Here is a 27,314-nt window from a genome sequence, read left to right as displayed (position 1 = left end):
CCACTGAATCAGAATCTGCATTTTATCACATCCCCCAGATAACACATATACTTTAAAGTTTGAGAACACTGTCTTCAGATATCCTTCCTTACCTCAAGATCAGAAAGATACTTGTCTGCATTTTCTTCTGAAAGATTCAAGTTTCTCTTCTCGCATTTGTGGCAGACTGCAATACTATTGTTCCCAACTATCCTTTTCCTTCCCTTATCCATCCTTTTACCCAACAGGTCTCTACTGTCACCATGGGACACACTGGCAGTACCTCCCTGGCACCTCAGTACATGCCCCTGCACCGCTCCCTATGACTGGTCAGACGTAACATACACCAGGTCCAAAAAGATGCTTTAAAAGTGATCATGGGATTCAGCCTGGCCTCAGATTCAGCCTGGTATCACGGAACAGCATGGGCCCCAGAATGAGAGGACACCTAAAACAGAGCCACAGCAGCCAGTTCACAGCAGCCAGTATGTGATGTGAACCAGGAAGAAATGCCTGATGTTTAAGTCACTGAGATTTGGGGTTTTGGTCATCAAAGTACAGCCTTGTAAAATCTAATAAAATATTCAAGTCCTTAACCCATCCACAAGTTACCTGTATCTAGAATTCGTGGCGTGGAATTGTGAAGAAGGCATCTAATTTCATTTTTTTCTACAAGGAAAACCAACTGGCCAGCATCACTTGAGGACCAGCCCCCCCGCAGCACCACTTCCCTCCCGTGTCAAAGCCCCCCATGACCACAGGCCTCGCGCTCAGTGCACGCATCCCACACCGGCATCGTGCTGTCCTCATCACTAGACCTTTCCGTGAAGTCCCGACACTTTTCTCCAGAGGTGTCTTCCCAATCTTGGCCCTTTGCTCTTTCTTATAATTTTAGAATCTCAACCATCACATTCTATGAGAAACCCTACTGGGATTTTAATTGGAGATGTATTACATATACAGATCAATCTGAGGAGAAATGACTGCTTTGCAGTACTGAGCAAGGGCCAATTTCTCCATTGAATTGGATCTCCTTTTATGTCCTTCAAATAAGTTTTAATTTTCAACACACAGACCGCGGCTATTAGATTTATTCCCAGATACTAGGTTGCAGATTCTCTTAGGTCTTCCACACGATCATTGCCCGCGCAGGACAACAGTTTGTGTTCCCAGCACTCCAATCCCATTAACGCTGTTCTCTCCGTGTGTGGGCTGGTGCTCAGGAGCACGATAGAGAAGCAGTATCAGTGGGGCGCCCTTTGTCTTGTACGAGATCACACAGGAAATGTTTCCACACTTCCTCACTAAGACGGACGTCTCTCTAAGTCTTCTGTAGGCATTCTTTATTAGTTAAGAACATTTCCTTCTACTTGACATTTGCTAAGATCACAGCGATAGCTCAGTCACCTATATCTAGAATTAGTGAACAAAGATACTTTCTTCCTTACAACATAAGCGTGGTTTTCTCCCAGCAACGGCAGAAGCAGCTTATGTTTACTGAATCCTTACTATCTGCACGTTCCCTTTTTACAGATGATGAAATTGAAACTTAGGAAATTAATTTCCCCAAACAGCAAGAAAAGAGGAAGAGCTCGGATTTGAGAGCAGACCGAGCTAACACCAGGGTCAAGTTCTTCACCACCACAGACCATCTGGTAACAACTTGCCAACAACCCAGAAGGATCCTTCTGGCCCCAAAGGGGACGACTTTAGCAGCAATGGTCTCATCGAACCCTGGCTTTCAAGGAATTACACACTTTGCTCTAATGGAGTCCAATATGACCACGGATTCTGTAAAGGGTCCTTCAAATCATCAAAGCAGGACAAAGCAACAGGGGAAAGAGAGAGTAGCATAAAATGAGATGAGAATTTAAATTCACATTAAATAGGTTTCACGGGCTTCCCTGGTGGCGCAGTGGTTGAGAATCCGCCTGCCGATGCAGGAGACACGGGTTCGTGCCCTGGTCCGGGAAGATCCCACATGCCGCGGAGCAACTAAGCCCGTGAGCCATGGCCGCTGGGCCTGTGCGTCCGGAGCCTGTGCTCCGCAACGGGAGAGGCCACAACAGTGAGAGGCCCGCATACCGCAAAAAAATAAATAAATAAATAGGTTTCACATTTTTGAGAATGAGCTATTGCTCTGAGGACCTCAATGTCACTGGTAAATATCTGAAAACAGGCAGATGGCTAAAGAAAGCCAAGGAAGTCTCAACCACACCACGAAAACAGCAGGTTAGCATCTATACCATGTGAGGTCATGTAAGTGTAAGGAAATTAGTGTGTCTAACCTGGGACAGAAAAGCTTACTGCGCACTGTAACTCTGTTCCCCACCCGAGCCCACCCCTTCCACACATACATACATATTACATACACAGTGGGGGGGTGAGGGGAGTCACAGACTTATCCTGTATTTCTCCAGAAGGCTAACCAATGAATCAAATCAAATCAATCAAAAATTTCTCTAAGAAAAATACCGTCCAACTGTGGCAGACACTCTGAGGTACCAGCCAGACCCGCAACTGAAGGACACGTTGCCAGCTGCTGGGAGTGCTGCGCCAGCCCCTCAGGGACTGCCTCAGCTGCAGGGAGCTGTCCCTTCCAGCATCCCGACCCTTCCCAGGACCGCCCCACATCTGATGACTGACTGTTGAGAGTACACAGGTCCAACCTGGGGCAACTCTGAAGGGCTGTTCTAGCTCCACAGCTCCCCATGGGGGGCGCCAAGGCTGTGACTGGGCTTGCAAAGCAGCCCAGCTTCTCCCTTCCTTCTGCAGGTTCTGCAGGTGTGGCCCCCAGGCGTACTTCTTTTTTTTTTTTTTTAATATCAACTTATTTATTTGGCTGTGCTGGGTCTTAGTTGCAGCACGCGGGATCTTTGACCTTCATTCCGGCATTCGGGTTCTTTAGTTGCGGCGTGCGGGATCATTTAGTTGCGGCATGCGGGATCTAGTTCCCGCACCAGGGATCAAACCCAGGCCCCCTGCGCTGGCAGAACAGTACCTTAGCCACAGGACCACCAGGGAAGTCCCTCCCAGGGGTACTTCCTAATCAACATTCTGCATGCTAAACTGTAGCTGCTTTCCAGAGAAGCCACCTACCAAAGAACTCATAAAGGAACCAACTGCCCCATCAGATTTGCGACCCCCTTAATCATAGTTAAATATCAGAAACAACCCCCATTTGGTGTATGTTTACTTTGTGCAAGACACAGTGGGGGACACAAGGCAGCTTAACCTGGAAGGTAATGGTGGCGTGTTGTCTAGTCATTTTAAAGCTAAAGAATGTGATTTCAGCACATGCATGAAATGATCAGCCTCACACATCGTTTGCTCTGCACAAAAACCAGAATCCACCATTCCACTCTATGGAAACTCTACGTTTTATGTTTAAGAACACGAATATGCTTATCAAAGCTCCAGGCAACGTAATCACTTTCAATTAGTAACTCTTCTTCGTTCTCTTACAAGCACTATTCATTTTCAATCTACCTCTGTTCAGGCCCTAATCTAATGACTGATGTCATTATAAGAAGAAAGTGTGGACAAAGACACACAGAGAAGGTCACACGAAGACAAAGGCAAAGACTGGACTGCTGTGCCTACAAACCAAGGAATGCCAAAGATTGCCAGTAGCCACCGGAAGTCAGGAGAGGGACACAGAGCAGGTCCCCCCTCAGAACCTCCAGAAGGAACCAACCCTGCTGACAACATCTGGACTGCAGATTTCTGGCCTCCAGAACTGAGAGAGAACGTCTGGTGTTCCAAGCCACCTAGCTTGCGGCACTTTATTACAGCTGCGCCAGGAAACAATACAGCTCCTCTGCAGCACTTCCTACCCTACATATGACTGCAACTGCATTTATTCCCCCACAACTTTTACCCTGGTACAAAGTATACAGGGATGGGACAGCGGGGAGCACCGGAAGCAAAGCCGTCTTCACATTCAGAGATCCGTCTGCTAACCCAGTGCTGTGCAGACACTTTTCAACGTAGCAGAACCCAGTACCGTATCTGAGACAGGCTGAAGGGGTACAGGTAGGGGGGGGCCGGCCAAACACGCATCCCCGTCGCCCCACCCTCTGCCTCGTGCCCTAAGTACCTGGGCTCTCTAGCATTCTTTTATTCATCCGTTCATTCGGTAAATCTTTGAGCACCTACTTCGTGCAGACACTGCTTTCACAGCATGAACAAACACTGAGCTAAACCAAACCTCCTCATTTTATGGATTAAGAAACTTAAACGTGTATTCAGGGTCCCAGGTGAGTCAAGACCAGGGCCACTGTGGGCCTAGGTCCGAAACTGGTGCCCTTCCCATCACACCATCCACCCCTCATCTAACCTGTAGCCTTGCCATCAGGTAATTTTAAAGAATCAAAGCCAAGCCTTTTTACTTTGCACTCAGCGTATCCTTTGAATCAGTTCCTGGTTTGGCCATTACTGCTCACTGTCCCCACAGGCCCAGAAGCATCTTGAGAAGCTGACGGACCTGACTCCCGAGCCAGAGAGAAAGGGAGACCAGCCCTGCCCCACCGCAGCCAGTGCAGGCTGCAGGGCGCTACCTGAGCCTTTTCAAGGTGGTCGCCAGCCTGCCCTGGCAAGGCCCGAGTACGTTCCACTCAGAGGAGCTGTGGGTTCCAGGACAGCTTCTATCGCACAGCTAGTGAAAACACTTGGAGACACTGTTCTTAGATGTGCAAGTGTGTTTCTGGAAATAGGAGGATGCAATGCAGGGGGAGGAAGTATGAGATCTAAGGGCAAAAACGTGCCTGACACACATACCAACATAGCAAAAAGAAGCCCCTGAGCGGCACCGGAAGGTCCTCAGACAGCCCGTTGCCAGTGAAGGGCCGAGCCTGTTCCTCAGCTCTGGAGCCCTGTGCGCCGATCCGGCCGCAAGGGGACCGGGGCCGGGGGAGGGCAGGGAGGGGACGCGTGCCAAATCATGTGACTACCACAACAGAACGAGCTGCGTGTCAACCAGAAAACCCAACTACAGGTCTAGATAACGGATGGCCACGTGGAAGCTAGGTCCACTCCCCAGCTTAGAACTGGGAAAAGGAAGGTAAGAAATTCTCACAGTCGTTTCATCAAGGGAAGGTTGCAAGATGAAAGAAAGCCCCGAGAGCAAGGCTTTGAAGGTCAGAACCACGTGCCTGCGTTAACTGCGCCCAATCCTCTAAAATGCGTGCTTCTTCCTACTGCGTGGCTGCACCCACAGAGAGGCTACGTGATAACTCTGGTTGAAAAGGCTGCATTCTTGTCCTGATGAGGCTCACTTAAAAAACAAAAACAAAACAGTACAGGGAAAGATCCCACTCTACAGACCACCTCCAAGACTTGTTCACTCCTAAAGCCACGGCCTCGGTCACAGGGTGGCAGGCCTCGTTGCTCTCTGGTACTTTTCTTTCGCTCAAGCTCTAGAGACCACAACTGTTACCACCCTCACTGCCCCGCCCTCTCGGCCCTTCCTCTGCGGGGCCCCTCCCCTTCCCCAGCTCTCTGCCCAGGCCTCACACTTCTCTGTTTACATTCACTTCCTCCTTTGAAGCCATCCAATAGCAAAACCTGAGTCACGCCAATGTAATTTAAAAGTTTCTAGCAGCCATATTAAAAAAGAAAAACAGATGAAATTAATTTTCATAATATACTTTAACTCAATATACCCCAAATACTATCACTCCAAATATAATCACGGTAAAAGATCATTAATGAGCTATTTTACATTCTCTTTTTCCCATACTAAGTCTTTGAAGCCTGGTGTGTGTATGTGACACTTACAGAACCTCTCAAGTCAAACTGGCCTCATCTCACGTGCTCAGAAGCCGCACGTGGCTCGTGGCTACCTTACTGAACAGCACAGGCCTCCACCTGATCTCCACCCCCCATGACTGTCATCTCTACACCTGCCTAGAGATTACTCCAAACTTTTCTTCTCTCACCCCCGCTTCTCTCTCATGGACCCAAAACTTACAGAGCCATCAAGCTACTAGACGGTGTCTGAGTGGCATCTCAACTTACAACATCTCTTAAAAAACACAAGTGAAAACCCACAAACTCTTACCACCACGACCCTTGCCAGGACCTTCCCAGTGTCAGTCAAGGGCAACTCCGTGCTTCCACTGCTCAGTCAAAAGCTCTAGCATCATCCTTGGCTCCTCCTGTTTCTCTCACATTCCAATCCAACCCGTCAGCGAATCCCCTCTGCTCCAGCTTCACAACGCTGCACGACGGGGTCTCCCACTCGCTCTGCCCTCGCCCTGAATGACGCTCTGCTCCTCAGACAGCACCACACCTTTCTCCCCGTTCCCCTCAGGCCTCAGCTCAAGTATCGTCTTACCAGAGAGCCCTTTCCTGCCCACCCTAAACACACAACACCCCTCCGGCCTACTTCATTTTCCCTCTCGGCACGCATCTGCACTTGACCCGTGTACCCATCTGCGTGCTTCCCCCGCCCGCCCCAGCGCTGAATGGTGTGGTGGCCACGGGCTGGTCAGGCGGTCCCTCGAGATGGCCTGCCGTGGGGAGCCCAGCTGACTGAGAGCCTCCAGTTGCTACATGGTGGCAAAGACATCGGGCCACGTGTCCCTCAGGCTGCTCCCAGCAATGCTGACCAGGAGGGGGTACAGATCTGACCTGCCGAGCAGCCAGCAGCCTGGCCAAGACTGTCTCCACACTCCCTGGCCTGAGGCTGCTTGGGCCTGCCCGCCCCATCTCCCCTCTCCCAGGATCACACCTCCACGGAAGCCGATGGCTCTTCCCAGCACTCCTGCTCCCTCCCTCCCTCCCTCCCTCCCTCTGTAAGTCTCCTGCACGTCTAACCATCTTGGCATCTAGGCATAGGATACTGTGAGCAGACAAGTGCCCTGTGAACCAATGAAGCTCTAGGAAGAGCCAGGCAGTGGAAAGTACGTTAACTTTTAAGTTGCAAAGATAGAAGTTGCGGCTCCTGCTCTGCCATGTATTACGTGTATCCTTAGGGAAGTTCCTTGAGATCTCGGAGCTGCAGCTATATCATCTGCAAAATGGAGATAATACCTCGTCTCGCAAGAGCTGTCAGGAGGATTAAAGGAAACACTTTACCTAAGGTCCCTAACAAAAGGCCTCACAAGTAGGAAGTGCTTTAAGAAGTGTGAGCTCATTCTCCTCCTTACCCGTTTGCTAATAGCTACTTCTAAGAATCCCTTGCCTTTCCCCTTCACCACAAACTCTGACCACTTTTAAACTAAATAACACCCCAAATAACCCTAAATACCCGCGGGACTACTTCAGAAAAGAAAATATCCAGCCTAATGTCTAAAATTATTAAATCTAATAAAGCCGCCAAGAAAATTTTCAATACGATCAATGATAATTTAGAGAAGTTAGAAACTTGTTTGTCAGTTTTTGTTTTGTTTTGTTTTAGGCTGCCTAGGTTAAGGAGGTTTCTCACAAAAGTTCACCAAAACATTATGTACAAAAATGTTTACTGTGTTACAATAACAACATGGAAACCCACTCTATCAACTAATCAAATAAATTCTGGTGCATTCATACCACAGAGTACTGGGCACATTAAAAAAAAATACAGTGAAGTAGATCTGTACACAAGATACATGCTGATATGGAAAGCACTCCAAGATACAAAGTTTAGTGTTTGTTTAAACGAAGAACACGCTCTACCATGACACCATTTTTTAGAAGTACAGGCATAATTTTGTTTCTATGACGAGAAGCTTATCAGTGATTTTTCAAAATGAGTACAGGATGGGAAGGGGAGTGAAAGAGAAGACGTACTATTCATCTTATAACTTACGCTTTTTTAGATTTAACATGGACTTTTTTAAAAAATAAATAGGCTTGGGTTTCCCTGGTGGCGCAGTGGTTGGGAGTCCGCCTGCCGATGCAGGGGACGCGGGTTCGTGCCCCGGTCCGGGAAGATCCCACGTGCCGCGGAGCCGCTGGGCCCGTGAGCCATGGCAGCTGAGCCTACGCGTCCGGAGCCTGTGCTCCGCAACGGGAGAGGCCACAGCAGTGAGAGGCCCGCGTACCGCAAAAAAATAAAAATAAAATAAAAAAATAAAATAAATAGGCTTTATAAAAGTTACTTATATTCAAAACAATGTTTTGGTAAATCATACAAAATATATTTTGGTAGTTTTAAATTAAGCTTTACATCTTAAAAAAACAAGAAACTCCTTCGATGGCACCAGCAAAAAACTATTAACAATACAATCAGCAATAATTATCTATGGTGGTAATCAAAGGAAGCAGTGGCAAAAACAACCACCACCAAAAAAAAGGACCAAAAATGTGTCTATTCAATTTCAACTTTCTCGTGGTGATCATTTTGTAATGTATAAAAATCACTGAATCACTATGTTGTATAGCAAAACTCATATAATATTGTAAGTCAATTATACTTCAATTAAAAGAATTTTTTTTCAACTTTCTCACCATTAAAATCTTCAGGGAAGATGCTAACAAGGAGCTAAATGTTAATCAGACACCAAAGAAAAAGCTAGTTACTGAAGAAAAAAAGTAAAGAGCTTGAATAAATCTCCAAACTGGGTAAACAATTTTGAAATAGTTACGTACTGGCTATTAAGATTCCACAGGTACTTTGGAAAATGTAATTGAGCTAGAAACAAACTCCTGGCTGAAAGGGAAAATAAATCCCTCCCCACTTTCTACCTCCTCCTGTTATTGAGGAAAAAAGAAGTTTGAAAACGTGCTGAGGCCCATTTCTTTACACTTATTTATCTCCATGTGTGACTGACTCATTTGACATCAGCGTGTGCTGAGTGACCACTCCCTGCGCCAGGCACCATAAAGACGATAGACACCCAGTGCCTAGGCTCGCTTCCCATCACCAGAGAACCACATACATGTACAGACGTGTACACACACACACAGCCTGCATTCACAGAACTCACATTCCTTCATCACTCGAGGTAGGAACACACACACAAGGTAGGAACACACATACAAAGCAACACATTCTCAAGCATTTTTGCAATTATTAATCTTCTAACTGTCCTACTGCTTTTATTTCTAATTGATACTAATTCATCCACTGGGATAGGCCTATCATCCCCAATTCTTTGGGGCAGGTTTTAAGAGAGATTTATTAGGAATGTAATAATTCCTAATAATATAATAGGAATATAATATTTCCAATGATTTTTTTAAAAGCTCACAATCATCAATATAGTCAACGTAAGTTAAATAGCAATTAATACATATTCTTATGTTGTTGCAAGTAGGGAATTCCATATTATGTTAGAACCAGAGATACCACTTTTTAAGGCTTCTGGATACAACCTGTCAATCAGTAACACATATAAACTTAAAAATAGTACCTAAATATTTAATTAAAAGTTTCAAAATGATAGCTGGTTTTCCTCCCCTAGCTTCTCCCTGTCTAGCCACAGGGCAAGATTGCTGAGCAGACAAAGGAAAAGATAGAGAACTACAGAGAAAGCCTAGTGGCAAGAAAAAGCTTTGGAGATGACTTCAAAAACAAAATTTCAACAGTCATTCCAAATACTAAATGAGAAGATTCTACTGCTTAATATATAATTACAAGATATAAGATTAGGGCTTCCCTGGTGGCGCAGTGGTTGAGAGTCCGCCTGCCGATACAGGGGACACGGGTTCGTGCCCCGGTCCGGGAGGATCCCACGTGCCGCGGAGCGGCTGGGCCCGTGAGACATGGCCGCTGGGCCTGCGCTCCGCAACGGAAGAGGCCACGACAGTGAGAGGGCCGAGTACCGCAAAAAAAAAAAAAAAAAAAAATTCCAGCCTGGATGACAAGGAAGACCAATGTGCTGTGAAGTAATATCATCTTATTACCTTTATCTGAACAAGGGCATGCAGTACACAAAGAATAGCCACTGTAAGTGACACCACAAAGCAAAAATAGTACAGACAAGACTGTTCTCACTTCACGAAATAAAGAATCTGAAGTTCCAGAGAGATTTAACCGACTTGCCCATAGTGACCCAGGTGTGAGGAGATGAGCCAACACAGAAACCTGAGTCTTTCGATTCCAGGTCTAATGCACTTAAAATAAGCGCCCTCAAAAGCAGTTTACTTTTTATGAGTATAATAAATCTCCAAAAAAGTTTCAAACAAAAAGCGTGTAATCTGCTGAGAGTGCAATTACATTTTAAAGGCGAGGAATATTTTAAAACATATGCTCTGATCCCCTCTCCCAAGAGACAGGGTGCAGTGACTTCAGTCAGCATTGCTGGTTCATGGACCCTGAAAGTTTCCACACACATGGGAGAAGTGGTTGTTTGTATATTGTATAAAAATACCACTTGGTATTTCGTGAGATTAAAAATAATTGAAAAGAAATATGCTAAGTATTAACCATCTTCAATATAATAAAACCTCATTCCCAGTGCTGTGGCTGGTACTGATGTTTGTTATTAAAATCGTTTATAATAATAATAATGTCCTCCATAAAGCGGATTACAGACTTTGACTTTATTTAGCAAACATTTGAACATTTTCATGGTTAAACCCCTGAGCAAGGTGTTGGGGATAAAATGATGACAGGGTCACCACAGCCAGAGTATTACATACACAACACGTGATATAGGCAATAACGAAAGTAAAAATAGAAGATTATGACTGCAGAAATGAATAATTCACTTTGACAGGATTTCCAAAGGGATCCAGAGAGGACATAAAATCAGATGTGGACTTTTAAAAAGTGGAGTGGGTGGAAGTGAGATGGGGCATTCCAGTCAGAGAAAAAGATATAAGGGAAGAAGGTGAAGCAGCCTGGCCTGTTCAGAGAACCAAGAGTAGTCTCATTTGGCAGGGGACAGTGTGGAAAGGGGACCGAAAAGACAGGTAGAGCTCAGAGACGACAGGGCCAGACCGCGAGGGGCCTTGAATGGGATGCTGCTGAGTCTGGATTCTGGCCTACAAACAACAGGCGGCCAGTCCTTAGAAGCCTTTTGAGCCAGAGACTCACAAGATCCAATCTGGATTTAGGAAAGATGACCTGACAGCCAGGCAAAGTGCAGATAGGAAGGGATGGGGAGGAGCCTAAGAAAGCTTTAAGCCAAGAGAGGAATCTGAAGCTTTGACACACCAGCACTACCTAGTATTTTAAAGGGACTAAATGTTGGCATAACAGTTTCACATCTCCCCTCACTTGATCATTCCAACCAACCCACGAGACAGTTACCATCACTCTTCCCATTTTAGAGATGAGAAAACTGGCCCAGAGGCCATGAACTGCTCCAAGTCAAATGCTGCTGAAACAGAGAGAACAGCCCAGGCTCAGCAGTTTCCACATAATGCAAAATAAAAACAACCCCACTGCTTCTGAAAATTGCTACTACAAAATAAAGCACAGAGTGATCTATGGTATCACTAAAGAAGCGCTAAAAATCCATTTAATTTTCTTAAATGTTTGCAACTTGTGTAACAAATAAGCTAATTACCCTTAAAATAGTTACAGAGTTGCCTTATGTTGATGCCATGGTAAAGACTGGTACTTTTCTTTAAAAACAAAACACATGTACCTCTAATTCTACTTTCTACGAAGTTAAATATTTAAGAGTAATATTCTCTCCTTCCTTCAATGTTTCAGTGGTCAAACTGGCACTCCTTGATGACACGGGCTTACATAAAAACCGTAATATATGCGCCCAAACTGAAGCAGTAAATATTTTTTGAATTATTAAAAATTCATTATTTATCAAGTACAGCAACGGAATATAGAACATTGCAAGAAGCTTACCCATAAGTCTGCAAAGGCACAATTTCAGAAATAATTTTTGCTACCAAGAAATGTCATAAAGATCCTGAGAACCATTTATGAGTGGATCAATCCAAAATAACCGATGAGAGAATATTTGACCTTCAAGCTGCAAAGTGATAGATTCCCGCCCCCGACCACCGCCACGTCGGATTCGACGTCTATGAAATGGTCAAGGTGCTCTGGCCCCGGTCTTATTGCACAGGAGAAACCTACTTTAGGGATTAGGGATTTGACTGTATAGTTAGTTTTACCCACGGCATCACCTATTATCAAAACTGCTTACCCCGACCTCTTCACCAATCTCCTACCACTGTTTTTTTTAAACAAGCAAAGATCCAGACATGTAAAGCTCAATCTTAGGAACCTGGCCGAAGTAGCCGACCTAGATATCCAAGAATCCAACCCAGATATTTATTAGCAGAAACCACATTTAGTTAAAACATTCCAAAAAACCACATGTCCCCCTACCCGCTTAATCTCCTACACTTTGTACTAGGTGAGGTCTCCATTGCTTGTCTGTGGAGGGCAAAAAGTGAAAGGTGGCGACAGTGAAATCAAAACCGGCTTCTGCCAGGATTTGGGGGGGGGGATCCGCCACCAGCAGTTCGGCAGGCCCGTTCAACTGCGCACCGCCCACTAAATCCTGGGGCTGCAGGCATTTCCCTCGCGACCAGCCGTTCCTCGGGCGCGGAGAGGCGGAGAGTTCCGAGGGGTGGCCGGGGACGCGTGTGCCTGGAGCCGGCCCGAGCCGGCTCAGGCCCTCCCGCGCCGCGGCCGCGGGTGACTTTGCGGGCCCGTCCCTCCCGCGGGCGGCCGTAACCTTCGCCGAACCTTGCGCCTCAGGGCCCGCCCCACCGGCAGGGCCCGCCCCGCGCGCGCAGCGCCACAGGCCCGCGCGCCCGTCCGTCCGCGCCGCCCCGCCCCTCCCCTCCCCCGCCGGCGGCTTCCCTTCCCGGGCCCCTAAAGGACAATGCAGGAGAGGAGGGGGCGGAGGGACGCAGCTGGGCGAGGGCAGCGCCGCGAGCGCCCACCCGCCGGCCGGCCAGCCGCTCCGGGTGTCCCACGGCCGCCGCACTCTGAGCGCCGCACCCCGGCCGCACGTCCGCTCCCCGTTTCGCCGCGCCTCCCCCCCAGAGAACCGCTCCCAGCGCGGCGACACCCGCCCATTGTGCGGACTCATCGTCCGCCCCGTGCGCCGGCGCCCGGCTCCCCAGGGCCGGGGTCCCCGGGCCGGCAGCGCACCGCACGCCCGGGGTCCGGCCGGGGTCCTCGCGGAGCCCGCGGCCCGGCGGGGCGGCCCGGCCTCCCTCAGGCCGGTCCCGGAGACCCTCGGCCTTGGTGGCGGCCCGCCCCAGCCGCCCGAGGGGCCGCGGCCCGCTCAGCCCGCCCAGCCCACCCACGGTACCTGCCGAGCGGCCGGGCGTCGCGGCAGCTGGCGGGGGCGCCTTCTCGCTCCGAGGGATCCGAGCGGCTGCCGAGCGCCGGGCAGCCCTGGCCTGCGCCTTACGTAAAGCGGCGGCGGCTCCGGCGCCACTCGGCGGAGGGCGGGAGGCGGCGCACCGCGGCCGCTCCGCTTCGTTACCCGGCAACTGGCCTCAGCGCCCAGCCAACCGGGCGCGCTCCATATCCTTCCGCCCAGGAGCCGGGATTACATCAGCGCCACCACCCCGCCCCGGCCCCGCCCCTCCGGTCGGCGCTGGGCTTCCCGACGCGGGCGGGCGAGCGGAGGGCCCTGGATCCTGACGGGGCCCCGCCGCTGCCGGTGGGTGCTGGGAGTCGCCGGGAGGTTGGAGGACTGTAGGCAGGAGGCCGCCCGGTGTGCGGGTGGAGCGGAGACGCCCCCTGCGGAGGGGCGAGTGGGGCTCCTGAACTCCGCCGCCGCCCCTCCCCGCCTCCGGGCCGCCTCGGTCCCCGCCTTCCCGGCACACGCTCCACCTGTCTGCGGCCCCCTCCTCGCTGCGTCCTGGGTTGGCTGGAGTGGGCGGTTTAAAATACAGGCTTAAAAAAAAAAATTTTTTTTTAACCCAGAAGACAAGCTAAAGAAATGTGACATGGCTCTTTTTATTAAGTAGGCAAAAATAAATTCCGGAAGATTCGGAAGTGGGAACCAAAAATGTGCACTAACCTTTTAATCAAAGTCTCTTCACACCCACCCACTTTTCCTAAATGTGATTCGTAGGTCTGTCCTTAAAAAGGCAAATAAGTATCACAGGCGCCAGTGAGATAGGAGCCTTGGAGATTGCCTATTTACTAAAGAGGGAGCCTGACCTGCCTGGGGGTCATTCTTCATTGATTTATTTGTTGAGCACCTACTACGTGCCAGGCACTGAGCTTTCCTTTCAGAACTTGGGAAGCAAGGTTCCCGCACCAGCTCCCCGGGGTAGGAGAAGCTGATGTACAGGCTGGGAAGAGGCAAACTGGATATCACGAGCTGGGTGGGTGCTGGAGGGATGGACCACGAACGATTTGTACACTATCTACAAAGTGCTCTTCGGTACACCTGTGTTTTGTTCTTAAGAAGAATCCTGGGTCAAGGCATTATCATCCCCATCTCACAGGAGGGAAACCCGAGGATCAGAGAAAGTAAATGATTTCACCTAAGCTTTCCTGCTCCGGAAGAGGTGAGGTCTTCTGACTTCCCCAAACCACACTGCCTCTTGCAGGATTTGAACCCAGGCTCCTGGCTATGAGGTCTGGGGTCTTCTCCTTTACACAGCTCTCTGGCTTCATCAGTTTGCTCCCAGTTATATTCTGTGAGGTTCATCTCAGTTGAATGTGTCTCATCATGAATCACAGTGCGTTCAATCACTGTCTTCTGAGCACCTGTTCTGGGCCTTGCTGGACGCCAGGCAGGGGTGGCCCTGCCCTCTTGGAGATCAAACTCTGAAAAGAGCGAGAGGATGAAAGGGTGTAGGAAATCCAGAGTGACCTGGGTGCAAAGAAGGGGCAAGTAATGGAGCTTCGGAGTCTAGTTCCCAGGTGCCCTCAGACCTGGGAGTCACAGACCAGCGAAATTTACCCCCCAATATAGGGGATTTGCAAAGAGTGGTCAACTTTTCATTTTTGCCGCGTTAACTTTGTCATCATCCACACTCATCGTTTAGTGAAAAGGACCTATATTAACAGTGAAAAATAAAAATACAGTCATCCCTCAGTACCCATGGGGCTGCATCCGTGGACTCAGGCAACCATGGATCAAAAACACTTGAGAAAAAAATTCCGGGAAGTTCCAAAAAGCAAATTTTGACTTCGCCTCAACTATTTACATAACATTTACATCGTATTTATAACTATTTACATTGCATTAGGTGTTATAAATAATCTAGAGATGATTTAAAGTATGAAGGAGGGGAATGTGCATAGGTTATATGCAAATACTGTGCCATTTTATGTAAGGGACTTGAGTATCCTCCAGTTTTGGTATTGAAAGGGTCCTGAAACCAGTCCCGGCTGAAGGGAGGGATGATTGTAGTAACAATATATCTCAGATATTCTCAGAGAAAGGTAACAACGGTTGGCAACTTTTTAGACACACACACACACACACACACACACACACACACGGGTTTTCTGACATTTTTCTCATTTTGCCACAGACCAGTTTTTATAAACCACGAACAAGTGGGACCAGAAGGCTTCTTGGAGGAAGAAGTATGTAAACTGAGTAGGAATTAACTAGTATTAGTATGATTTTGGGTGGTGGGGGAAGATTACAGGTTAGAGAATGAAAATCTCTTGTTTACTTTGTTTCCTTAACAAAACAGCCCCCTTGGGAATTCCCTGGTGGTCCAATGGTTCGGACTCTGTGTTCTCACTGCTGAGGGCCCAAGTTCAATCCCTGTGGTGCGGCCAAAACAAAAACAAAAGCAAACAAACAAAAAATCCAGCCCCCTTGCCTTCAGATTATTTGTTTTTCGCCATTTATTTATTTACTTGTGGCTGCGTGTGGGCTTTCTCTAATTGAGTTGAGTGGGGGCTACTCTTCTCTGGCTGCGGTGTGCGGGTTTCTCATTGCGATGGCTTCCCTTGCGGAGCTCGGGCTCTAGGCACATGGGCTTCAGTAGTTGTTGCACATGGGCTTCAGTAGTTGTGGCTTACGAGCTCTAGAGCACAGGCTCATCAGTCGTGGCGCACGGGCTTAGTTGCTCTGTGGCATGCGGCATCTTCCCAGATCAGGGCCCGACCCGTGTCCCCTGCATTGGCAGGGTGGATTCTTAACCACTGCAACATCAGGAAAGTCCCAGATTATTTGTTTTGATGAAAGTCCTAGAAGGCTTGGCTGACTCCAGCCTCAGGGCTTTGGCACTTGCTGATTTCTCTTCACAGAAACTTCTCTCCCCAGATGTTTGCATAGCTGGCTCCTCCTTGTTCAAGGCTCAGCTACAATGTCACCTGCTAAGAGACACCTCCCCTGATCCCCACTTTAAAGTAGCCAGCCCTCCCAGTCATGATGTCACCATCCTGTTTCGTTTTGGTTTTTATCCATAGCTCCTATCAGTATCTGAAATCACCTTGGTCGTCTGTTTGTTTACTCTTTAAGCTCAACCTCCCTTCCACCGAAGACCTGGATCCCAGGAGCAGTCATCTTGTCCGTGGTGTTCACCGACCCACCACAGGGCCTGCCAGTTTGTAGATGACTGACTAAAAGGTCATCTGTAATGTAGTCCAAGTAGACACACGTGAGAAAACAGCCCTGTGTTCATGGGAGCTGTCGGGAACTGGGTTCTCAAGCATGATCCCACACTCTTTTTTTTTAATTAAATAATTTACTTATACTTTATTCTTGGCTGCATTGGGTCTTCGTTGCTGCGCGCGGGCTCTCTCTAGTCGCGGCGAGTGGGGGCTACTCTTCGCTGTGGCGCGCGGGCTTCTCGTTGCGGTGGCTTCTCTTGCTGCGGAGCACGGGCTCTAGGCACGCGGGCTTCAGTTGTTGTGGCATGCGGGCTCAGTAGTTGCGGCTTGCAGGCTCCAGAGCGAGCCACGAGCTTCCAAAGCTTGAAGGAATGTCAAAGGCGGGGTGGCAAAGTGTGTGGGTTCAGGCTTCCCTGGTGGCACAGTGGTTAAGAATCTGCCTGCCAATTCAGGGGACGTGGGTTCAAGCCCTGGTCCAGGAAGATCCCTTAGTTGCTGCAGAGCAACTAAGCCCGTGCACCACAGCTACTGAGCCTGCGCTCTGGAGCCCCACTTCACGATTTTGTAAAGAGAAACCATCTTGGCCTCTGTGTATGTCTGTGAACATGCATTTCTCCAGTCTGAGAACCACCTGTCTCTGCTCTTTAACCCCTGCACGAGGACAGGCAATGAGAATGGGAATGTGACAAGTTCTAGTGCCCTCTGACTTTGATGTTATGGATCCCAGCAAGGGTTTCGGAGGACGCCAGCTGGGGCAGTAGTTTTGTAACCCCGTGTATGCGTGGTGAACGTCAGGATGAGGCTGAGTCCAGGATGCTTGGTGATGCTGTGCAACGCACACTCACAGAAGGCAGGGGCCAGGCCTCCTTGGCTCTGTGACCTTGGGTGTGTACTCGCCCTCTCTGGGCCTCAGTTTCCCCTTCTACACAGCAAGGGACTTGGGCAGGAAGGTTTCAAAAGTCTCCTTTTTGTTTTTTTTTTCTTTTTCCAGTGAACTTTGGAAACAAAATTTCAACGAAGCTACACTTTAATACAAGTGGGAGGCTAGGGAGGGAGGGTAGGAGGCATATGGGAAATTTCTGTCCTTTCTGCTCCGTTTTGCTATGAAACTTAAATTGCTCTAGAAAATAAAGCCTAATTTTTAAAATCAAATAATGTGTACAAACCTCAGCTGTGTCCAACACTGATAATAGCAGCCCATTTACTGAGCCCCCAGCTGTGTGCCTGGGGCTTTACTCACCCTATCATGATCCCACCCATCAGCCGGCAGTGGGGAGGTTACCCCGCTGTGCAGTTAGAGACGCCGAAGGCTCTGGAGGGCTTAGGTGGCCTGCCCCGGGCCGCGCCGCTACTGTGTGGCAAAAGCACCGGGGTTTGACCGCAGCCCTGCTCTTTACACTGTGCCCCGCTGTGTCCTGAGGGTCCATCCCGAGCCGGCTTTTCAGCGAATGATCCTCTGACCAGAGGAGCTCCCCATTGACTCCCCTCGGGACCCATCCCCTCCTTTAGGATTCTAATGTTCATCTCAGCTTGGATGTCGTCACTCAAGGCGGCCAGCTGGGCCTACAGCCCCTCCTGACCGACCGCCCCTCCTCTGAGAGGCCCTGCATTCCTCCTGGGGGCGCCGGATACCCTTGCAGCATCTGCAGAGTTGAGGTCAAGCCTCTGACACAGCCTCACAGTATGACCTTGAGGAACCCACTGACCTTCACGGGGCTTCCATTTCCATGAGAAGATGGAGGGGTAGTAGCAGCCCTGCCCTGCTTGGCTGTCAGCTGTGTTCAAGGCAAAACAAAATCAGAGGCACGGGCTTGCCGTTCTTCCTCCAAATTTGTTCCGGTGGCTGCTGGCTTCTTCCTCATTCGTACCCCTTCACCCCAGTCCACGGAGAGCTCCACGGTGGCGCCAGCGACCGGCCAGTCTAGAGGTCAGGTAGTACGGTGGTTAAGCCCGCTGGGTTGAAGCAGAGCTCCACCACTTATCAGCTTGCTGACGTGGGTCAGCTATTTAGCCTCTCAGTTCTCTCATCTGCAAAATGGTGTAATAATAATAGTATCCACCCGGGACTTCCCTGGTGGTCCAGTGGATAAGGCTCCGAGCTCCCAATGCAGGTGGCCCGGGGTTAGATCCCTGGTCAGGGAACTAGATCCCGCACGCGTGCCACCACGAAGACCCGGTGCAGCCAGAATAAATAAATAAAAATAAATATATATATATTTAAAATAATAATAATAATAGCGTCCACCTGAGAGGGTTGTTGTGAGGGGGATACGTGAATCCAGGTAGAGGGTCAGGATAGCGCCCGGTACACAGGAAACATTCCCTAAACGCCAGCCCCAGCTCCGGTCCCTTCTTCCTCTGTCCCCCCTCACTCCACCGCTTCACCCCATCACTCAGCAGGCTCCTAGGGAAGTTTCATCTGCTCCACAGCTTGAACTACCACGGAGATGAGGGACACGTATCTCTCTCTACTCACCCTGGCCTTTCTCTGAGGCCCCAGACTTGCCTCCTGCACTTGTCACCTTGCTGGTGGGGACCCGCACCGCAGCGTGTCCACGGCTAACTCACTGCCTTCCCCAGATCAGTGCCCTCTCCCCAGCCGCTGAGCTAGAGCCCTCCTGTTCTGCCCCATTAAATTTGCTCCGGAAAGGACCTTGCAGTGAGGCTCTGAGGTCCGGCCGACCGGGGTGGGCGTCCAGTGCTGAGGCCTGGCAGCCGTGCGACCTTGAGCAAGTTACTTCCTCTCTCTGAGCTGTGGCTTCCAAACCCCGGAAATGGAAACAACCAGAGCACCCTCCGGGGGCAAACGCCAGTCTCCTGATCGCCCAGTATATGAAGCCCCTTCCTGCGACTGGGGAAACCGCCTCCGCCTTGTGAGTCTGGGTGGGAAGGAAGCAAGGCTGAAGTCCCTCTGCTGGAGCCCGAAGGCTAGACGTTGACCACACCCCCCGACCTCCTGGCCTCAGCACTGATGGTTTGTTATTATTAGTAACAGAGGCTTCCTCTGCACTGGTTTGCCCTTCTACACCCAGGAGGACCCTGCATCCGGGCGACTGACGTGCAAAGGACTGGGAGGTGATTTTTAATCAAGGTATTAAACTGTGAGCATAGCCTACCAGCAGCTTGTCAGACACCAGGCCTTCCATAGGAGAGGACGCTCCATCCAGGTGATATTTCAAAGCCCGGAGCAGGTGAGCTGGAAGGTGCTCATCCCCTCTTCTCCATCACAAGGGGCTCCCCTGCTGCCATACCAGGAGGAGGGGCCGGGAAGGCATAAGAGGGGTTGCCTTTCAGGAAAGCGGGTCCCACCACTGGGAAGCCCGGGCAGGCCGAGATCCTCTCCATTTACCTCCACGTCTTGGGCCAGACCAGTTCTCGCACGGTTCTTGTCAGTGCACAGTGTGGGACAGTTCCCAGCCAGGAGAGAACGACAGGAAATTGGCCCTTGTCTTCCGAGTGCTAAGGGCACAGGGCCCTTACGAGGGCCCTGGTGTGCTTGACACCCGCCTCCCGCACTCTCAGGCCGGGGCTGCGCTATGCGGATCAGACGCGGACACGCTGAGGACCGCACCGTCTCCCAGGGACTACGCGTCCGTAACACAACGTGAGAGAGCAAAAGTGAAGGAAGGCACACTGACCTGACATCTGTTCAGTGCCTACCGTATCCATTATCCTAGCGCTGCTGTAAAAAGTGCAACAGAAATGTGTTGTCTCACGGCAATGGAAGCTGGAAGTCTGAAATCAAGGTGTCAGCAGGGCTGTGTCCCTCTGAAGGCTCTAGGGAAGAATTCTTTCTTGTCTCTTCTAGATTCTGTTTTTTTTGTTTTGTTTTGGCTGCGTTGGGTCTTCACTGCTGCACGCAGGCTTTCTCTAGTTGCAGCGAGTGGGATCTCCTCTTTGTTGCAGTGCGCCGGCTTCTCATGGCGGTGGCCTCTCTTAGGCGCGTGGGCTTCAGTAGTTGTGGCACGCAGGCTCAGTAGTTGTGGCTCGTGGGCTCTAGAGCGCAGGATCGGTAGTTGTGGCACACGGGCTTAGTTGCTCCGCAGCATGTGGGATCTTCCCGGACCAGGGCTCGAACCCATGTTCCCTGCATTGGCAGGCGGATTCTTAACCACTGCGCCACCAGGGAAGCCCCCAGCTTCTGTTGTTTTCCAGCCATCCTTGGCATTCCATTGCTTGTAGATGCATTACTCCGATCTCTGCTTTGGTTGTCGCATGACCATCTTTCCTCTGTGTCTCTCTCTTCTTATGAGGACGCCAATCATATTGGAGTAGGGGCCCACCCTACTCAATATGACCTCATCTTTACTAATTACATCTGCAAAGACTATTTCCGAATAAGGTCACTAAGGTACTGGGGATTAGGATTTCAACATATCTTTTGGGGGGAACACAGTTCAATCCATAACACCCTCTATGTTCTTGGTCTTGTGTATTACACACACAATCTCATTTAATTCTCACAAGCAGGGAGGGACTATTATTATCTTTGTTTTTACAGAGGGGGAAACTGAGGCTCAGGGAATTGAAGTAATTTTCACAAGTTTACAGTTCAGCTGGTTCACAGATTCAGGTCTGGGAAACAGCCAGGTCCCTGTCAATCCCAAATCTAGTTTTCTTGCCTTCCATCTTTCTGTCCATTGATTCAACAAACTTGGCAGACACTGTGTTAGACTCCTGGTACACATTGGTAAGTAAAGCGAGCATGGCTCCATGGAACTTACAATCTAAGTATGGAAACCAACTATAAAAAAAATAGAAATACATCATTACTAACCTGTTAAATGCTCTAAAAAGAAACAAACAGGGAGAATCTATTTAACTATCTACTTAGAATTTTATCAGCAAAAGTCTTCCCTGAGGAAGTGATATTCAGCTTGAGGTTTGGAAAATGAAAAGGACCCAGGTCTTTGTGATCAGTACTGGAAGGTAGGTTGTGATCAGTACAGGCAGAGGAATAGCACATACAAATGTCCTGAGGCAGGGGAGGTCATAGTGCACTGAGAAAATGAAAGCAGTTTGGCATGGCTGGAGGATTCCAGGTGACATTGGAGAGGTGGGATGTGTGTGTGTGTGTGTGTGTGTGTGTGTGTGTGTGTGTGTGTGTCCCTCTGCCCTTGACTTCTAACCATATCTCAGACTCATGGGAAGTGGCAAGTTTGTATAGTGCCAAGAGCCAGACTGTGGCCGAAGCTGTCTGACTTTGGGTGACTACTGAGCCTCAGTTTCCTTATCTGTAAGAGAAGGTTAATAATACATACCTGGGGGACTTCCCTGGTGGCCCAGTGGTTAAGAATCTGCCTTCCAATGCAGGGGACGTGGGTTCGAACCCTGGTCAGGGAACAAAGATCCCACATGCCACAGTGTAACTAAGCCCACACGCTCTGGAGCCCGAATGCAACAACTAGAGAGAAGCCCACACGCTACAACGAAGATCCTGCGTGCCACAGCTAAGACCCAACGCAACCAAATAAATAAATAAATATTTTTTTTAAAAAAACATACCTGGTGCAGGGAATGAGCATTCAGAACTCTTGCTATACCTGGAATTGCCTTCAGGAAGGTTGTACATATTTGGACTGTGAGCAATGGAAGCTTTTACTGAGCACCTACGATGTACATATTTTGTGCAAAGAACTTTCACCTATGCTATTTCCTTTCAACCTCATCCACTGCCCCATGAGTCCCCATTTAACAGGTGAGGACGCTGAGGCTCAGAGGGCTGAAGTGACTTGTCCCATGTGACTGGACCCGGCATTGGAAACCGACTCTCCCTTCTGGTGCTGTGTCCACTTTAAGTAGCCATGGGTGTCCCAAGATGGGACTGACCTTCTCAGGAGTTGTGAGAAACTTGTAAGTGGAGTATGTGTGTGTGGGCTGATCACTTAGCTGAGATCTTGCGAGAGATATTGAAGCGCTTGGTATGGTCTAGACAGGCTGAGCTCCAAGGACCTCTCCAACCCTGCAAGTCTGGGACAATAGCATTGAAGGCTGGCTAAAGAGAGCATCTATTTTTAATTTTTTTTTCACAAATGCGTTTCTTTAACATATATATAAATTTATTTATTTGTTTTGGCTGCATTGGGTCTTCGTTGCTGCGCGTGGGCTTTCTCTAGTTGCGGTGAGCGGGGGCTACTCTTTGTTGCGGTGCACAGACTTCTCATTGTGGTGGCTTCCCTGTTGCAGAGCATGGACTCCAGGCTCCTGGATTCTTCTCTAACTGTAAGCTTCAGGAGGGCAGGCAGGGCTCTGTCTACCTTTTTTTTTTTTTTTTTTAATTTTTTGGCTGCACTGCACAGCCTGTGAGGATCCTAGTTCCGTGACCAGGGATCAAACCCGTGCCCCCTGCGGTGGAAGTGCGGAGCCCTAACCACTGGACCTCCAGGGAAGTCCCTAGGGCTCTGTCCACTTTGAGCACTGCTGCATTCTCAGCCCCTAGCGCAGGACCTCACACACAGCAGGTGCTCAGAATAAATACTGGTTGAATGAATAAATAAAGATCAGAGAATGCCAAAGATTTACAGTCCGATTTGGATCATTCCTAAGAGACAGAATTGTTACTAACAGCTCATGATACTGTGGTGTTTACAGGGGGAATAGATATAATGGATGCCTATTAAAATGGATTTTATATTTGTGTTTATGTGCCATAACTATGTCACAGTCTGATGACAATGCTTAAGTACCCTTAACAGGAAGCTGACATCTGCCAGGAAGAGGTGAGCTTAGGTGAGAAGACACGTCAGGTAAAGCTCGTGGCACAGAGAGTGCCACAGAGCAAGCCGCCAGGGGCAGGTGGTTTACTTCTCAGAGCCTCTGTTTCCCACATGGAAAAGTGGGACTGGGTTGCGGATCCCTAAAGGCCATTCAGCTCAGACTGGGGAACCTCGGCGGCAGGAACGTCCACCTGCCCTGCCTGTCCTGCCCCAAAGCCTGGGGTGCACTTCTCAGCTCTGATTAACATATCCATCCTCCCAAGTCCTGCTCATGTGTCCTTTTGTCCAGGAAAATCTCCTGTGAGGTGGTCTGCCGCCCCCGCTCTCTCCTGCCCTGTAGTTATGTGTGATGCGTTTGCTGCTGTGTCTGTCTTCCCCACAAGACTGGGCCCGCAAGTTCTTTCTCTCTCGTGCCTCTGGTTGGCTGGGACAAAGGCTGGGGATCCAGATGCCACCTTCTCCAGGATGCCTTCCTGGGCCCCAACCAGAGGGCTGCCTCCCCTCCCCAGGAACTCCCGGGAACACTGGCCCAGCCAATGAAAACACCCTACCATATCATTCATGTTTCTTTCTCCATAGGCTCTATTTCTGTTTATTTACTTGTCTGTTGCCTGTCCTCCCCAAGAGGACATCAGCCCCAGGGCAGGGACCTGGCCCAGAATAGAGCTTGGTACACGGTAGGTACCCAAGTGAGAAGGCAGTTCCCAGCACCCAGCAAGGATCTTCAGGTGGCAGAGGGCACTGAGGCCTGTTGGAGCTGTCAGCACGTATCTGGGCATCTCAACTCGCCCCTCCCTAGACCGTAGAGCTGGAAGGATCCGGATGCCCTCCTGACCTATGACCCTCCTACAGCAGACCAGAGAGGGTGAGTGGCGTGCCAAAGCTCACACAGCAGAAGCTGCCTGACACCCCGTCCTCCTGACTTCATGCCCACTGATTGCTCCTCTCTCCTGGGTCACCTTTCGTGTTTTCCCTCAGTAACGTATTCGGCTCTCTTTCTGAGCGCCACGCTCTTCCCCTGAGTTGTACCCATTGAACAGACTTGTGGCAGGGAGGCTCGTGTTGGGGAACCACTGGCTGGGAGGGGTGTCACTTTGTGCTGACTCTGAATGCTGCCTCTCTCGCTTCCCAGCAGAAGGACCTGGGCAAGTTGGGTCATTTCTTTCTCCTTCTGAAACATTTTTAATTGCTATAAAATACATGTAACATAAAATATACTATCTTAACCATTTCTCGGTATACAGTTCAGGGGTGTTAAATACATTCACAATGTCGTGCAACCTTCACCACCATCCGTCTCCGTAATCTTCATCTTGCAAAACTGAAACTGTGCACATTAAACAATAACTTCCATTCCCCACGCCTGCTGCCCACTCCCAGCCCTTGGAAACCATTCCACTTTCTGTTTCTATGAGTCTGACTACTCTAGGGGCCTTGTTAAGTGAAATCATACGGGGTTTGTCTTTTGGGGACTGGATTATTTCACTTAGCATCATGTCCTCAAGGTCCATCCCTGTAGAAAGTGTCCGAATTTCCCTCCTTTTTAAAGCTCAGTAGCATTCCATTGTATGCGTCCACTTTGTTTCTCGATGGACACCTCGGTTGCTTCCACCTTTTGGCTACCGTCAGTAGTGCTGCCGTGGTGCCTTTCTTCTTATGCCTCATTCCTCACTTGCAAAATGGTGTCCCTGTCCTGAGATTTTAGAGGAATTAATTTCCCTGCCATTTGCTGAACTAGCCGCGGAGGCTTCGTAAGCAGGCCTAGGGTTTGCTGAGTACTCTCTGAGCGCTGGGTGCCCTTCTGGACCTTACACGTGTTGACGCATCAAATCCTCACAATCCTGCAAGGCAGGTGCCGTTGCTCTCCCATTTTACGGAAGCAGGGAGAAGTAGCAACCTTGTCCACGGTCCAACAGCCAGGAAGTGGCTGAGCTGGGACGGGCTCACTGGCTCCAAAGCCTGGCCTCCCTCAGACACGTGTTTTCCCACGTGGCTGGGCTTCTCCCACCCATGGTGCTGGGGGCAGTGTGTTCACAAATTCCCTGGTGACCGTTCCTATGACCCCCCCCACCACCACCACCACCACCGCTGCTGAGTCCCTGGCCTGTCCCAAGCATTCCTGGTGGCGGGAAGTAAGCCACCGAGGGGGTAGGTCCTGGTTGCCCTGGGGAAGATGATGGAGAAAAGCACCAGAAGTCTCTGCAGACAATCTAGTTGGCAGACGGTTACCCAGCCGTTCCTGCAAAGTAGATGTTCCTTCAACCCAGCTTTTGAGAAACAAAACAACAGCGAAACCCACTCAGGAATCATGTGGCAATTCCTATTTCCTCCACCTCTTTTGAACAAAAGGCTAAAAGAATACCACGTTCCATCCAATTGACATGATCAAGGGGAACGTCTAACAATATTCGCATGCAACGGCACATTAATGCCAAAAAACAGCAAAATCCAGCATCTAACTTATTTCCACCGTCGAATGGAAAGAAGAGTACATGTGGTTCCATGGAAGACTTACCTGAAGGGGAAAGTTGCTATAAAATCAGACACCCGTCCCATGCGTGGCTTGATTTACAGCATTTCAAGGAGGTTTAGAGCTTCTACCTCAAGACCATCGGGCCTAATTACCCTGGTGGCTGGCCCAGGGCCCACTTTTGAAGCAGAGGTGCTTGTGGGTCCTCTGAAGAGCCCCCTCCTTCTCCCGTGCTACCCCAACATCTCAGCTACCTTCCAGAGGGCGTCAGTGTTGTCTGGGATAATTGTCAGGTGCACCAGGCTTGGAGAAATCAGCTGGTTCTTTGCATCCAGGAAACAAACAAACTTCCTCGGCCCCTAATCAGATTGGCGGTTCGGGGTGGTAGCAAAGCACTCATTTGTTTATCATTAATATTCTCTATAAAATAGGGCTGGAGCCACCTGGTCCCTGACGACAGCTCTTGTTTCCCGAGAACCTACTGTGCGCCAGGCCCTTCCCACCATCAACTCTCCAACCTGCTTAGCCACCCCTTGAGGCCTCTCACACCTTTCTCAGGTGAAGACACCGAGGCTCTGAAAGGACCAGTGAGTCTCCAGAGGCCACAGAGCAGGGAAGTTGCAGAGGCAGGACTTGAACCCAGCTCTGGCAGTGACCAGAGCTGTGCCCTTTTCTCCATCCCAAGTGTTGCTCCAATTCTCTGCCTGGCTTTTTACCTCAATTGTCCTGGCTTAAGAGAGACTCCAAGAGCTGTGGGCAGGGCCTTGGTCAGGGGGTGTGGACTTGGAGGAGGTAAATTCAGGGTGAAAGTTCAGCAGAACCCAATGTCTTTTGGAGGCTGAACTGCCAAGACTCTCAGAGAAGCAGGGACAGTGTCGACCAGAGCTGGGGCACGTGGAGGGGAGCAAGGGCTCAGGATTAAGGTTTGAGGTTCTTAGTCTGAGGCCCCTATCAGACCTCGGGGCCAGGATGCGGTGCAAATGGGTTATTTTGGAGGTGAGGTCTGCAGAATAACGGCTCCCAACGCTGTCCACTTGCTAATCCCAGGAACCTGTGAATCTGTTACATTACAGGGCCAAAGAAACTTTGCAGACATGAATGAGGTGACAGACCACAGATGGGGAGATTATCCTGGATTATCTGGTCAGTAATCTAATCACATGAGTCCTTAAAAGTGGAAGAGGAGAAGGACAGAGGAATGGATCAGAGAGATGCGATGTGAGAAGAACTTGACCGGCTGGCTTTGAGGATGGAGGAAAGGGCCACGAGACAAGGAATGCAGGAAGCCTCTAGAAGCTGGAAAAGGCAGGGAAAAGATTCTCCCCTAGGGGCTCCAGAAAGGAACGCAATCCTGCAGACAGCTTAATTTAGGGACATCTGTGCCAGACTTCTGATCCGCGGAACTATAAAATAATAAGTGTGTGTTGGACTTCCCTGGTGGCGCAGTGGTGAAGAATCCGCCTGTCAATACAGGGGACACGGGTTCGAGCCCCGGTCCGGGAAGATCCCACATGCCGCAGAGCAACTAAGCCCGTGCTCCACGACTGCTGAACCTGCGCTCTAGAGCCCGCGCGCCACAACTACCGAGCCCATGCGCCGCAACTACTGAAGCGCATCTGCCTAGAGCCCCTGCTCAGCGACAGGAGAAGCCACCGCAATGAGAGGCCCGCGCACGGCAACGGAGAGTAGCCTCCGCTCGCTGCAACTAGAGAAAGCCCGTGCGCAGCAACGAAGACCCAACGCGGCCCTAAATAAA

The 27,314-nt window shown here is 49.8% G+C and overlaps 1 protein-coding gene and 1 long non-coding RNA gene across 4 annotated transcripts in view; both read right to left on the bottom strand.

Annotated features, from left to right (window-relative positions):
* KIAA0232 (KIAA0232 ortholog) overlaps positions 1–13,503 on the bottom strand; it is an 87,857-nt gene extending 74,354 nt beyond the window's left edge. For 2 of the 3 annotated variants that reach the window (XM_067036719.1, XM_059066200.2), the window contains exon 1: positions 13,146–13,503. The gene's annotated coding sequence lies outside the window, so the exon portion shown is untranslated. Of the gene's footprint in view, positions 1–12,208; positions 12,511–13,145 lie in introns of those variants that run through there. The other variant, XM_067036720.1, reaches the window with a different exon arrangement.
* Positions 13,504–13,792: 289 nt separating this feature from the next.
* The window catches only part of LOC136794405 (uncharacterized), a 39,137-nt gene continuing 25,615 nt past the window's right edge, over positions 13,793–27,314 (bottom strand). Inside the window, exon 4 of the long non-coding RNA XR_010841155.1 lies at positions 13,793–14,623. This is a non-coding gene — a long non-coding RNA (uncharacterized lncRNA). The remainder of the gene's footprint in view (positions 14,624–27,314) is intronic.

This window comes from Kogia breviceps, chromosome 6 (assembly GCF_026419965.1).
Source record: "Kogia breviceps isolate mKogBre1 chromosome 6, mKogBre1 haplotype 1, whole genome shotgun sequence".
NCBI classification, from domain to species: Eukaryota; Metazoa; Chordata; class Mammalia; order Artiodactyla; family Physeteridae; genus Kogia; species Kogia breviceps.
This window is presented reverse-complemented; position numbering and strand designations above follow the sequence as displayed.